Source organism: Chinchilla lanigera, unplaced genomic scaffold (genome assembly GCF_000276665.1).
Source record: "Chinchilla lanigera isolate Chin_1 unplaced genomic scaffold, ChiLan1.0 scaffold00139, whole genome shotgun sequence".
Taxonomy (NCBI): domain Eukaryota; kingdom Metazoa; phylum Chordata; class Mammalia; order Rodentia; family Chinchillidae; genus Chinchilla; species Chinchilla lanigera.
Genome location: NW_004955540.1, coordinates 2,430,899 through 2,442,886, shown reverse-complemented (window position 1 = coordinate 2,442,886; position 11,988 = coordinate 2,430,899).

The window sequence follows — 11,988 nt, the reverse complement described above, 5'->3', positions numbered from 1 at the left end:
TGAAAAGCTTCCCAGCTGCTTCTGTTGTGTAGGGTGGAGGTCTCAGTCATGGGCACTGAACGCATTCATGGCTGGTTGCAGTCCCATCTTGTCCTGGCCAGCCCTGGCCAAGTCCTGCAGTGTATGCCAAGTCCTCACCCCACCAATGAAAGCATCTAGCTTCCATTCCAATGAGCCTTGCTCCCCTGAGCCTGGCCCCAGGGTACCACTGTACTGGAGGTTCCCTCCGCATGCAGTTCTCTAGATCCACACTCTGGACTTCTCCCTTCTCCCTAGCCTGTATTCTGGGCACCTGGGTTTCTTGTTTGGGTGTGGTCCAGAGACACCCAAGACGCCCAGACTCTGCTCCTCAGCCTGTGTGCCGCCCCCTGTGCTGCTGGCTGCCACATTACTCCAGCCAATTCTCCTTGCGCCCTCTGGGTTCCCAATCCCATCTCTCCATGAATCTGCTTGGAAGGTAACCAAGGACCCGATGGGGCCAAAATTGTCCATTTGTTCCCATTTCCCATCCTATTCGATGGGCCAACCACACAGTTGTTGCCACTCTCCCTCCATCTTGAAAAACCTCTTACTGGCCGTGGACACCTCTCACTCCCTCCTTCTCCTCTTGCCCTGCAGTTCATTCTCCTGTCCTTGCGCTCCTGGCTGCTAATTGGCAGGGGCTCAGGCCTCACACCTTCTTGATGTGTCTGCTGTCTCTCCCTGTGTGGCTGACTTCACGGCTGTGAATTTGTGTTCTACCCAAGCAAATGCTGCTGCCTTACTGATTGTCTCTGCTTCTAGGCCCAACCGCCAGCTCTCCGTCTCCCCTTTGAGGTTAAACAGACATTTCCAACCCAGCACGGTCAAGGCCACTTCTACCTCAGCAAACCTCCCCTCCTGGAGAATTCTTAGGCCTAAGCTTCGGGTTCCAAACATATCCAGAGTCCTGCCATGTCTCACCCATGGCACTAACTCTAGCCCAAGCCACCATCTTTTCTCATCCACGCTGTGACAATAGTTTACTCCCTGGTCTCTCAGCTTCCACCTGAATCTCTTCTCCAAGTAGCAACCTGGGATCATTTTAGAATATGTAGAAAGAGGAAATTCCCCTGCTTAAAACTCTCCTAAATGTCCCCAGCTCATTTAGGTGTCCTCCCCCAGAGACCGGCAAGACCCCTCCACCTCCCTGGAGCTCTGTCTTCGCCCTCGGGCCTCCTTGCCCACTGAGCTGGCCACGCTGCCCTTGGGACTCTCATGGCCCATTAATCCCTGTTCTCTGGCACATGCTGGCTGCCACCCCCACGCCCGGCCTGCGGGGCCCCTCCCACCCCCCAGCGCTTTCTTGACCGCCCTTCCTCCTGTGCCTCTGCTGCTCTTCCCGAGCCAGCTGCCCTCAGCTCCCTCAGCTTCCCCAAGGGACACCGGGCCTCCACTCCTATCCTTCCTGCAAGCTTTCAAAAGCACAGACCTCATCATCTGACTGTTCTGTTTAAAATGCATTATGGCCTCCCACATCTGGACCTCCACTGTCCAGACCCCAAGCCTGGACTAAGTGCAAAACAAGCCCCAGCAGAGCAGCAGTCCTGTCACTCTGTCTAGAGCAAAAGAAAAGGATACAGTATGGGACTTCAAGGCTAAAGAGAGAGTCCCAGTCCATGGTGGAGGTCAGGGTGCATTTAACCAGGGGCCGTTAAACTAAAATACTTCAAATTTAGAAAAAAAAAAAAAAAAAAAAAAAAGGTAAATGATCTCTAATAATCTCAACAGGCAGCAAGGGAATGGGGACACGAGGCAGAGCTCAACAAGGCAAGAAGACACGGAGAACGTCAAGGTCCCACAGGAGACGCTGAGCAGGAGGGGAGCGCAGAGAGCAATGCGGGGAAGAAACTGAGGCAGACACAGGCAGCGGAGCAGGACCGGAGGAGGCTGCTGATCTCAGAGCAGACAGTGCCACCCAGCCTCTGGGTGGCCGGAAAGGCCTGGCTGCCATGGGCAGACCCCCCATGGCAGAAGCCACCAGCAGACTGCCCAGCAGCGCAGAGCCACTAGAGTCCTGGCCCCAACCCCTTCCAACCCTTCCTGGCTCTCAGCCCATAGCCATGGTAGCTCCAAAGGTGACCCAGTCACGAACTTCCACTATCCCTCCAAGTGGCCCCACCTCATCCGCCTCTGCACCCCTCTGGGGAACAGCACAAAATCCCAGGTAGCGCACTTACCTCCTGCAGTCCCAAAGCAGGCTGAATTCACCTATGCCACTTACACCAACCAGTTTTCCTCAAACACTTTCCTTCCCAGGTTTCCAACCCTGTCCCAGCCCAACACGCTGTGCACCTCACACCCTGAGTCTTAGCACATTCTGTTCCCTCTGCTACAATGCCTTTCCCCGACCTTCAGAGTGAACTTGACTTCCCTTCAGCTCCTCAGTGGAGATTCTCGACCCTTTATAACCAAACTCTTCCTCTCCATTCTAGCTCCCTTCACGCTGTGGCCTCATAGGGAGTTGGAAGTGCTGCTCCTCCAGGGCCAGACAGGGTCTTTGAGCCCACAGACCACAATCAGCCGTTCTTGGCAGACAGACAGCACTCTCTGTCTGCAGGAGGAGTGGGAGGCCTTGGAAGTGATGGGCCTGAGGCCACTGAAGGGCCAGGCTTCCAGGGCAGGAGACAGATGGACCCTAGACACACAGGATTTCCATCCGGTAGGAACCCAGGGTGCTGCCTAGTCTGGAAAAGCTCCCGAAGACCTATCTGAGATGACGGCCTGTGGCCTGGAGTGTGACTGGATACAGTAGGGAAGAAATGACAGGGAGTTTTCCCTAGGCCCCTCTTCCAGGCCAGCCAGAAGTGCACACCCACTGGCCTTCAGATGGCCTGGGTCCCAAGCACTGTACCTGCTCGGTCCTCTTGGGTCGGTTTGGGGTTTTTTGTTGTTGTTGTTGTTGTTGTTGTCATCATTGTTGTTTTCCTAGAGAACTGTCCTCCAGCCATGGGGACTTTGGAAGGCATTGTAGTCCAGCCTGTTCCAGCCCCAGGACCCCTGCTGATCCTCCCTTCCCAGCAGCTAGGAATGGAGCAGCATGCAGGGAACTGCAGAGACCACACACGGGGGCAGAGACTGCATTCGGAATCTGCTTTGCCTTTGCTTGCTGTCATACAACTGTTGCCAGATTCCTGGATGTCATTGAGCCTCAGTTTCACAGCTGGGAAACGAGGGCATTTTCACCTCCCTGAGGGAGCATTTCAAGGGTAACAGGAGCAACAGGGGATTTTAATGGACACAGGACAGTGTATGACACACTGGGCAGTGGATACAGCTAACCTCCCGTCTCCTTCCTGTGGTCCTCCCTTCCATCCTTCTTACTGACTCATCGGCACTCCCCAGCGAAAACTCCCCTCCACGTCCAGTTTGACCAAGGTTCAGTAGTTGGCCCACAACCCCCACCCCTCCACTCCCGCTGCCTTGGCTTTGCACACCTGACACCTGACCCACAGCTCGCTGTGGCCCATCCCAATAACACACTGCTTGTCCATTCGTTCGCACACTCAGTTACCCACACGTGCACCCAACAGTCAGCAGAAACTCAGGTAAGGTACGCAGACAGGAAAGGGACAGGGAGACTGGCCTTTAGGACTGGCTCAGGCTCTGGCGGTGCAGGGTTCACTTGCCAGGGTCGCTGTCATTCTGTGCTACCAACACTGTGGCTTTGAACCATGGTAGTGTATTCTCTCACAGCTGTGGAGGAAAGAAGTTCAAAGTCAAGGAGAGGGCAGGGCTCTGCTCCCCAGTCTCCAGGGAAGAGCCTTCTTGCTTCTTCCACTTCTGGAGGTCCCAGCAATCTGGCGCGCCATGGCTGGCAGCTGCCTCTCTCCATCCCTGACTCCAGCCTCACACACCCAGCCTTTTCTTCTTTATGTGTCATTTTCCTGAGCACATGGTCTCATCTGGATCCTTACCTTGGTTAAATCTAGGACGACTCTGTTCCAAGTCAGGCCACATTCCGAGCTTCCAGGTAAACATGACGTCAGGTGAAGGCACAACCTGACCCACTCCAGATGCCTGCTCCCCCAAAAAGCCTTTCTCGTTGGGCCTTTGTCCCACTCTGTCCTTGGCTGGGCCACTAGGACACAGACTCACCCCCATCTCCTCAGTTCATCAAGGGTGTCTTGTGGGCAAGAACCATGTCCTTCCTCTCTAGATCCCCTATCCTGGGGCCAACACTGAGATGAAACTCAGGAAATGTGCATAAACTGTGTTAGACCCTTGCACAGAGCCTGGAAAGGTTTTAAGGGACTCCAAGGACAAAAGGCAACTAACTGTGCACAAGACATAGCTTCTAACTACAACTGGGCAATAAGCACATGAAAAAGTGTTCATCATCTTTAGCCATTAAACATGCAAATCAGAACAACACTGGGATTCTATCTCACCCTATTCAGAATGGCTTCATCAAAAACACAAAAACAATGAATGCTGGGGAAGTGGGCCGGGGGAAAAAGAACCCTTCCTAATTTATTGGTAAGAATGCAAAGTAGTACAACTATTATGGAAATCAGTATGGAGAGTCCTCAGAAAACTAAAAATAGTAATACCCTTTGACCAAACTGTACCTTGCCTGGTATATTCCCAGAAGAATTAAAGACATCATAATAGAGTGATTCATGCACACTTCTGTTTATAGCAATGCCATTCACAACAGCTAAGCTCTGGAAGCACCCCAGATGCCCAGCAACAGACAAATGGATAAAGAAAATATTTTTTACGCAACAGAATATTACTCAGCCATAAAGAAGAATGAGATCATCTCACTTGCAGAAAAACAGATAGAACCTGAGACCATCATACTAAGACAAGTAAGCCAGACTCAGAAAGCTAAATATCACGTTTCCTCTTATATGAGAAACCTAAAATATAAATAAAGTAACAGAGGATAGGGAATTAGAAGGTAGACTTTTATAGGTGGGGAAGGGGATTGGTGAGGCAGGGGTGGGATAAAGGGATCAAAAATGAACAAGATATGTTGTATGCATGGATCAGTGTCCCAAAGTGAACACCACTACTCTATAACAAAGATGAGCTAATAAAAAAAAAAAAAAACAGAGAGAAAGAAAACACAAAGAGATGATAAAATTTTAAAAAGAGTTTCCAAAGCCCCAAGGTGAGCAACGCTTGAGACATGCCAATCAAGAAGGAATTAGCATGTATGAGACTCTCAAAGTTAGGCATAAGAAATTACATAAGAAAACTAATCTGTTAGCACAGCCTCACCAAGTCCCGCTCTCTGTCCTGTCATGTGAGTTTTTGGGATGCAGGCAGAAAAGTCCCACATGCTGAACCCATTCCAATGCCAGTGGTGTGGATCTAGTATCTGAAATGTCAGCTCTCATGAAATATAGGAATTCAAGGCCCGTTCAAGTGCAGCATCCTTCTCTGCTTGTGGGGAATTTAGGTTTCGTTTTCCCAAAGATGTCCACGAGTCTCTTTGTCTCTTCTTTTCACTTGTTTGATGTAATTCACTTGTTTGATGTTTGATGCCAGGGCCTGAGATCCCGAATGCCCTAGGAGCCCTCCCATGACAAGTCAGAGGTCCAGAACATGCGCCTTTGAGGACACAGACTGGGATTCTCAAACCCAGGGAGTTTGCAAGTTAGGAAGACGAAGTCCTGGAGGCCTGTCCTGTCCAAATCAGAGGCTGTGGTACCTCCAGGAGACCCCTGGCCCAACCCGTGTGCAGAGACAAGAGGGCCATTGGTCGGGCAGCTGCAAAAGCAAACCCTTCTGAGAGGGAGGGGCCTCAGGGAAGAACCTCGGGGAGGCTGTGCTGAGATAAGGCCAAGGAGAAAACCCCGGGCTCATTAGCAGGGTCTCTGGACATTTATCTCTTGTGAAGTGCTGGAGAAGAAAGCAGAATTAATTCCTTCCTGGGGCATGGGTTTATTTGGCTCACTTATCTGAACAGCAAAGGAATGCTAATGGGTCTGAGCCCAGCTTCGGCTCCACCTGGGACCGAGACGCCAGTGCCTCCGCGTCTCCACACATGCATGTAACAGTTAGCCCTCAGTACATGCCTAGTGCATGAATCAGCAAGCTATGATGGCGAACAGTCACTGCATCGCCTAATTCCGGCCCCGCCAGAAGTCCACACCCCTCTCCCCAAGCACGCCGTCCCTCCAGTGCAGTGTCCCAGCCCCTGCACTATCCACCCCGCCAGTCTCTGCCCTTCAGATCTGTGATCAAGATTATTTACAGACTTGTTTCCTCTACTGGGTTTACGTAGTTGACCTCCCACCCAAAGGGACAATCCGCACTGCCCAAGTACCCGACGGCCTTGCTTGTGTCTGGCTCCAGGATCCCTGAGCCAGTAAAGCAGGAACACAGACACAGGCCAGTCCAGGCCCCCAGGGCACTGCACAGAGGAAGCCAGCAGCGGACCGCCACGAGGACACTGCGGTCCATGCACGCAGGGACACACACACACACACAAGGCCAGCGAGGTGGCAGGGAGGCTGCTCCCTCCCAGGGTGATGGCGAGCTATGGCCACAAACAGTGATGAGGAGGACAGGGTGGGGGAGAGACAGTGGCAGAATCCCCCAGGAACTGGTCCACCAAGGATCCTGGCTACTAAAAGGAAGCGGGGCCACAGGGGAGAGAGAGCAGGTTCTGGCCGGGCTGCTACAGGATGCCAGTGCCATCCGCAGGAGGAAGGCGAGGTTCACGGAGGAGGCCAAAGCAAGACAGGGGCTGAGCCTCCACCCTCCAGCTCTCTCTGCACGTCCTGGAGCTCAGGGAGCTGCCTGCAGAGATCTCTTAATGGTGCCTTGCATGGTGGTCTTTCATGTCTGCACAGGACCATATGAGGTGGCGTCTCACAGCAGATGCGAGACAGAGTCCAAACAGACGTCCTGCCTTTCAACCCAGCTCGGCCCTCCGTGGCTGCTAGGCTCTGGGAATCAACTTCTCTGTTCCTGTTTCCTCATCTCCAGAGTAGGAATTAGGATAATGCCTGTCCTCTCATAGCACTTTTGTGAGGATTAAGTGAATCCATATGTGCAAGTGCTGTCTGCGAAGGAGCCATCACTATCACTACAATTGAGTATGGGGAGAAGGAATGGCCATGGGCCCCACCTCCATCCCCCAAGGGCTGTGTGGAGAGGTCTCCCCACCTCTCTGCCAGTCAGTGCCCCGCGTGGGAAATGGAGGTGATGACACCACTGTGCAGCAGGTTGGGAGATGCCCCTCTAAAAGCTATGAACTTCTTTGGAAAAAGGCTTTGCATATGTAAATAAGTAGAGGATTTCTCAAATGAGACTATCCTGAATTGTCCGTGTGGACAAGTGTCCTGACAAGAGGAGGGCAGAGGGAGATCTGAGACCCAGAAACATGAGTTGGGAGATGTAGCCACAAGCTGAGGATGCCAGGACCACAAGAAGCCAGAAGACGCAAGGAAGGATTCTGGAGGGAACGCAGAAAGCTTGACTCCAGCCTCTGACCCCCAGGTCTGAGAGCACACTGCCTTGTGTGAAGTCAGGTTTGCAGAGAGGCATTGGAGCAGCCACAGAAAGCTGCCTCTCCCTCATATGATTGCCACAAGGCTGGAGGAGGCCTTGAGTATGAAGAATCTGCACTCAGGACCTGGGCATGAGGGTGCTATCATCCACTGCACCTTTGCATTTTCCTTCATCCAATGGGAATTTGAAGGTGTCCATGTTTCTGCCACCTAGTACCAGCTCCTTCACAAGACAGATTGAGACTGTGCTGGCCTCAGTCTCTCTCACCCTCCTCACTCTCCCTCCAAGGGCCATGGCCGAGGAGGCACTGAGTCTGCAGGCCTTCACATGTCCATGGGCATTCTAGAGGAGAGCAGGCATTTGCCTTTGGCCCCAGCTTCCCCCTAGAGATGACCACAAGACCATGCACTCCTGGACAGTCACTCTCACAGATCTTCCAAAATGAAGGAAGGCTTTTGGCAAGTCACTCAACCCACAAGGACACAGTTACCCAAATTGCACTTCAGGATTATGATATTGTCTTCCTGCTCAGGGCTTGATAAGGAGGAAACACTCAACAATCATATAAATGCTTGAACCCAATGTAACAACATGAATGGTGAGCACCATACCATGTATAGGAAGGTGGATGAAACCATGAAGGGGAAGGGGAAGGACCAGAAGGGGAAGATGGCAACATTCAGTGACTGCTCGGCATGGCAGGCAGTGATCACTCACCTGGACTAAGCAGAGATGCTCCCTAAATACTCTCCCTGGCTACGCCCTGCCCCCACTATCCCCTGCCTCCAGGATCAGGTGGGCCATCCCAGGAGGCATGCTCACTTCTCTTCCTGAAGATCGCTTCCTTGTTTAAATCCTGTTGATGGTTTCTAGTTCAAGAATTCTGGTTCTACCTCCAGACTCATGATTCCTTAAGTGTGGAATAAAACAGTCTCCACTTGGTGAGATATATAAATAAAATGGTGGTAGAGATCCACTCAACAGATATCGGTGAGCACAATTTTTCTTGCCACCTCCACGGTACCTCTTCTCTTCCATTGGCCAAGGAAGGAATTCTCTCATTTGCCTACAAACAGGGCTCAGCTATTATCTCTATGTATTATGGATACATAGAGACAGACTAAGTAGATCTCTAGTGTGTGACTGCCAGTGCCTCATCCCATGGAGACTTACTCCTAAGGCCCAGGCCACTTATCCCACAAGGGCTCAGTCCCTGAGGATGTGGCCAAGACCTTCATTTCCAAGCAAGTTTCAAGGAAATACCTTTGCCCTCAAAACTGTCCCCTTCTTTTTAGACTGGAATGGCAATTTATTTCATTATTCAATGTCTAAAAATTCATGAAATTTTGTGGTTAAAGCAAAAACATGTCACACACAAATTCCATATGTCCCTGCAGTGAGGTTGAAAAAATCTGGTGATGAAAATCACTGTTTCTCTCCCAGAGTTTAATAAGTGTCCAACCTGTTTTTAACTTGTAATATTTTTATCCTCTTAATCAAAAACATTATGTTTTTAAAAAAAATAGAGACAGGAATGTATAAATAAAGATAGTGGTCAGAACACTGTCGTTTCTTGGATTAGTTGCAAGACTCAAATTCTCAAATGCACTGTAGAATTTCTGAGTCAGGGAGTGAGGGGGATTCCTGAGAGACCAGTTGGCCCTGAGAGGCAGCATGGAGGGATGGGAATACCAATGGGCCCTGGAAGAATATCCAGGGGCCTGCATTTGAGACCCCTCTCTCCCTGCACTAAGAATGTGATCTTGGGCGGGTACCTAAGCTATGACTTCCTGTGGATGAATCTCATCTACCCAACACTCTTGGGTAAAATTGTGACAGTAAATGTAAAAGTGGCTGTGAACACTTTCCCACACTCTTCACTCGTTCTCTCCAGGATCAAGGCAAGAATAAAGAGACGTTTAGAGAAAGCCACCAAACACTTATGCAACCACCACCCAGATCAAGAAACAAGACATTCGAGAATGCCAGACTCTTTACACCCATATCCAGTCTCTAGACTCTCTAAGAAAACTCCTTTCCTGACTTCCAGCACCTTAGATTACTTAGATTTGTTTTCAAACCTCATATGAATTGAGTTAGATTATGTGAATTCCTCACACTGACTTCTCTTGTTCAACATAAAGTTATGAGATTCACCCATGTTGTTATGTGTACTTCTAGTTTTTCTATTTTTGTTGCTTACTGTATTGAATGATATAACTACATCACGATTCACATCTGTTTTAGTCTAAGTTAGCATTTGCCTGGTTTTGTATTTATGGACATCCTTACGCAGAACTTTTGGTGATCATCTGTGTGGAGATCTGTTGAATATATAACTAGGAGTGAAATTCATCAACATATATTCAGGTCTATTGATATAGCCACTTGCCCAAATTTGTCATACCAATCTCTACTCCCACCAGCAGTATGAGCATTCTAGTTGCTCTACATCCTGAACAGCACTTGATATTATCTATCATTTTCACTGAAAATGGAAAGTGGCTTCAAATTGAAGAGATTTTTTTATCCCTGTGCTGGGGATAGAACCCAGGGCCTTGCACATGTGACAAAAGCACTCTATAATTAAGTTACATTCCCAGCCCCTGAGTGATATTTTAAAATTTAAATCAGATTGTGTTACTTTGTCACTACTTACTCTTTGCACTCAGAATAAAACTCAGCTCCTCAACATAATTAGCAAGGCCCTATTTACCTGTGATTTTCTCTCCAAGCACCCTGCCTATAAGCAGTGCTTTAAGCTCATGGCTTCCAAGGTCAAGGTCATTCCTACCTCAGGATCTTTCCATTTGTTATTTCCTCTGTCTAGAATGTTCTAGACAGATAGTCCCATGACTGATATGTTCCTCTTCATCTATGCATTCAACAAATATTACTAAAAAGATTATCAGGTTTCTCATCAAACATCACCTCTCTCCAAAGATCCTTCCCTACCTGATCTATTGCAGTCATGCTAGCACTTTATAGCACCTACCACTACCTCCTGTGACTTCTCTAAGCTACCTGCAGAGGCCATGTATTTTCTTTTTTTTTTTTTTGGTTTTTTTACAGTACCGGGAATAGAATTCACAACCTTGCACTTGCCAGGCAGGCGCTGTGCCACTGAGCTAAATCCTCAGCCCCAAGGCCATATATTTTCAATGCCTAAAGTATTGCACATACTAAGTATTCTAAAAATATTTCTTGCATTACCGGAGAGTGGAACGGAAGGAGTTTATGGATAGCATTCTCTGAGAGAATTGTAGAATATTAAACCTAAAGGCTCCTCCTCTGACCCCAAGTCAGTTGATAAAAAATTACATTCAGAACAACAAAGTGATTTGGCCAAGTTCATGATAAGTAGCAGAGACAGGATTTGAGTCTAAGCTCACAATTTCTAGTCTTACTATACTATGCTGCCTAAAAGAACAGGAAATAAAGTCTTATTCCATATAAATGGGTCCCTAATTATTTCAGGTTGAACATGAGTAACTGGCTCAGTCTGGAGAATTCTGTCCTCATACCATGAAAGCCAACAATGCATCAAGAGGACATGAGATCACTTCTGGGTCCTCCAGGCCATCCTTGGACTTGGTTGAGAGAAAGAAGATGATCTTAAGGGGATAAATATAAGCAGAATTGGCTAACAGTTCACCTTGCATCCTCTGAAGATAGGAAAAAAGCATCATCTTGGCAGGCACAATCTCCTTGGACTCTGAGAGCCAGTGATACAGCAAGAGATCATGCTGTACCAGCTGAGAGCCCTATCTCACATGCTTAGGTTAGGTGAGAACCAGACTGAACCACAATGTGGGCCAGTTGCATAACTGGACATGTAATCAGCACCTTAGAGAACTTCTGCCAACAGCACTCCTAACACCACTTCCCTCTTGCTGAATCATCTTCAAACCCCATGACTGGATGATTCACTGATCTCCTTGAGCTCATGACAATCAGGTACCAACCCAGAAGTGAGAACTAAATTCATAAGAGGTCTTCTACCTGAAATCTGGCTTTTCCAGTTTTGCTGAAAATGGGAAATGGTTTTAAATTGAAGAAATTTTTTCTATTGGGTTTCTAATGAGCAATGGAGGCCATGTTGCATCTTCCTCATTCAATCTAAAAACAAAGGAAAAAGATAACCAAAATCGACTATTATTTGGAAAGAAATCAACTTGGAATGATGCATACGCAATTTTTATCACAATTCTGAAATTTTAAAAATAGGGGTTTTTTCGAGAAAGGGTCTCACTGTTTTATTTTTAACATTCTAGTTTATTTCTTTATACTTTATCTCCATCATATAGATATAAAATAATATTAGAGGCAATAATAATAATATATAAAGTACCTATCATAGGGAGATAATTTTCAAGGCATTTTTTAAACATCATATTATTTAATTCTTATAACAGTTTTATCAGGTGGTATATTAGCTATCTACTGGCACATAACAAATTACTCCAAAACTCAGTGACTTAAAATAACAAATACCCTTTA